Source organism: Euprymna scolopes, chromosome 10, assembly GCF_053919585.1.
Source record: "Euprymna scolopes isolate OS-2025 chromosome 10, ASM5391958v1, whole genome shotgun sequence".
Lineage (NCBI taxonomy): Eukaryota > Metazoa > Mollusca > Cephalopoda > Sepiida > Sepiolidae > Euprymna > Euprymna scolopes.
Window position 1 is genome coordinate 115,821,159 of NC_136491.1, and position 3,817 is coordinate 115,824,975.

Here is a 3,817-nt window from a genome sequence, read left to right on the forward strand (position 1 = left end):
GGAAATTATAGAGAAAGTAAACTTTTAAGAGAAACTTAAAAGAAAATTAGGGTTCAAAACAGGGAGACAGAACACCTAATTTTAAGATAAAAAGGAATAAAATAGCAAATATTTCAACAACTTAATCTGATGAGAAAATAATGATATGCTTTTTGGAATCAGCACCCACAAATTGGTCTAAATCAGCTAAGAAACCTTGGGTATGGAAAAATGTGTTGGCCAGTGTAATCGAAAAAAAACCCACTCCAATGAAAGAAGTAACAGGCAATTTTAACCAAAGTTAACATATTATACAGCCTAACATCACAAGTGTATTTACGAAATTAGATAACCATACAAACAGACAAGCTCGGCATATTACATCAGCAGTAGTTTCTTTGATTAGACAGGAGCATGTTTGAAATGAATGATTTTGTTTAAAGAACAATTGTACCATGATACTTGGCTTTTTATTTTCTACTGAAATTCAAGCCATTATCAAGGCACAAGCAGAAAGGCCAGGCATATACAATCAACAGTAGATTCTCTGATAAAGTTCGAACTAGTTCGAAATAGATGTTTCCGTTTCGAGCACAATTGAAGCATGATACTTGACTTTTGCATTTTAAACTTTATTCCAGTCGTTATACATAAAAATGTTATAAAGACAAAAGCAGGTTCTCTACAGTGTAATGTATTATTGATTAACCAGTTGCGAGAGGCATCTAAAGCTTTTTACCGATTCACCTTCATGGGTCCTCGACTAGAGCAGGCAATCAATCGATTTGATTTGAAGATGTTACAGCATAATCACGTTGACACACCGGCTCCCATTAGATCATCGAAATTAAGCAACGTTGAACCTGGTCATTACTAAAATGGGTGACCAATTTGGGAAATGCAGACGCTGTATGTAGGAGAACGTCGACACCTCCCTGCAAGAGTTGACAAAACCTAACGTCGTTATCTCTCTGACAAGGATATACATGCGGCTGGGGACCGCTTGTGAATTTCATAGTCCCATGAAACTTCCTCCTTCGGAGGAAGCCGGTTAAACCAATCCGAATAGGGTTAGTGCTCACACACACACACACACACACACACACAGACACATACACACACATTTGAAAATGAGTGATTTCACCGGTTTGGATGACAATAAAAATATGGGAGGGGAAAACATTAGTTGATTATCATTCAATCCCGGTCAACATCGGGTATCCCTGCTAATAAACGTATAAAATCTTTTATTATATCTATTAAAGCGAAAGTTCTTACAGATCTAACCAAATTCACGAATAAAAATTGCAATTAAACTTTAATTATAGAATAAGACGATTCCAAATGCGTTGACATATGACTTGGAAGTAAAATTGTACTCCGGAACACGAAAATAATAAGCTATGAAGAAAAAGAGATTTGAAACGTAAAATAAAATTAGCAGACCTAAAGAAAAATCATATTCAAACAATCTGTTCAGATAGAAATATTTTCATTGTCGAAATCAACAGATTAGTTTTATGGCACATTTAAAACAAAATATCCTGCTTAAATCATGGATCTTGTTATGAGTTTCGATGAAAATGAAATGCTTATAAAACTCTGCAGATCAATGGAAATAAGTAATGCAAAACTCTGAAATACCACGTTTAAAGCAAACTATCGAGATGGTTATTCTGTATGGACACAGCTAGAAAAAATACAGATTTTCTGCGAATCCAACTTAAGCATTTTGGAGATTTATCTTAATGGCCACCTTCTATCCCAAAACCAAACTATAACTGGATAATATAATTCTGCGTGCTTTAGAACGTGCTACCGATAGAAAATTACATAGCAATTCCAACTTTCGTAAAAATTCAATTAAATGCGGGGAGTTGTCTTCTGAATATTAAAATAAGATCTGTAAAAGGTAAAGAAAAATTATGAAAACAATCATTAATAAAGGAATAATAATCATTAATAAAGGAGGACACATGAAATCAAAGAAGAAATGTTGCATTCAGTAAATTTTCATAATAATTAAATGATTATGATTTTCAATAAACCTTTGACTTAAAATATTCTAAATTTTTCTTTCCTTACCCTGTGCATGTAACATCTTTATTAATGAACATTCAAACTAAAAACGACATATTTAAAAATATATATTTTTATCAGATCTACAAAATTTTTGCAAAAAGCCACAAACTAGAACCGACAAAAAATATAGGCATACAATGTCATAATTCTATTGGATCAGACTATTTATTTATTTGTAATCTTTATTTATTTGTAATATTTATTTATTTGTAATATTTATTTATTTGTAATCTTTATTTATTTGTAATATTTATTTATTTGTAATCTTTATTTATTTGTAATCTTTATTTATTTGTAATATTTATTTATTTGTAATCTTTATTTGTTTGTAATATTTATTTATTTGTAATATTTATTTATTTGTAATATTTATTTATTTGTAATATTTATTTATTTGTAATATTTATTTATTTGTAATCTTTATTTATTTGTAATATTTATTTATTTGTAATATTTATTTATTTGTAATATTTATTTATTTGTAATATTTATTTATTTGTAATATTTATTTATTTGTAATCTTTATTTGTTTGTAATATTTATTTATTTGTAATATTTATTTATTTGTAATCTTTATTTATTTGTAATATTTATTTATTTGTAATCTTTATTTATTTGTAATATTTATTTATTTGTAATCTTTATTTATTTGTAATATTTATTTATTTGTAATATTTATTTATTTGTAATCTTTATTTATTTGTAATCTTTATTTATTTGTAATATTTATTTATTTGTAATCCCATGAATAATAATTGCGCACTTATTTGCATTACCTTATTTGTAAAAAAAAGTTTTGTTTTTTTACATATTATAAAATATGTGTAGGAATAAATAAAGCAAAATAAAAAGAAATAAAAATCAGACTTGGCGCCTTTTTTACGCGCAAATAAAATGCATTTATTCGTGGTTCTCCCAAAAGAACGCATTCCATTATAAAATAAAATACGCATTAAGTGCGCTTGAAAGCCAAATACAACGTAATATTAGGAAAATATTCTATTTGACCTGTCATTCTTCGACGTTATTCTCGCGTTGGCTACGAACAGTTCAAACATTTCAAAATACAACCGCTAGAAACAACGCGCGGCTCTTCACAAACAGACTTATTTCTCCAAATTTACAACATAGTAAGGAAGAAGAAAAAGAAAAAAAGAAACAAAACAACACGGCGGATACATCTGAAATATATTTGTGATAAATTTCAAACAAGTAAAATATTTGTTTATTTTTCTAAAATTCCGTTGTGATTTGGCTTTCAAACACACTTGATGCGCATTTTATTTTATTCACATTAAAACAACGTTTCTGTATGAACTCTCATTCTATGACGCATTCCATTATATTTCAAAAGTCCTTTCGCACACAAATGTGTGTGTTTTTTTTGTAAGTTTCTCTCTTTCTGCCACCTGAGAATTTCTAGCTCTCGTATTTACACGTCCATCTTCCCTGGTTGCAATTTCTTCTCTTCCCGACCACGTGGTCTAATTTTATCTCCTTTTCTTGTGATGAAAAATCGCGTATACTTGCTATTTTACATACGCGCTTAACCAGCTGTTGCTGTCAATATTTTCACTACCCAGCTATCCTTCGGCTTCTACTAATTTTTCTCACACGCACACATACATGCTCTCTATCACAAGTATCAAATGTAAAGCTTAAAAAATCTCAAAGTAAAATATTTGAATTTTTAAACTTTAGATTATGTATTTTGTATTATGCCCACTGAAAATTCTAAAATATAGTCTCGAATAAC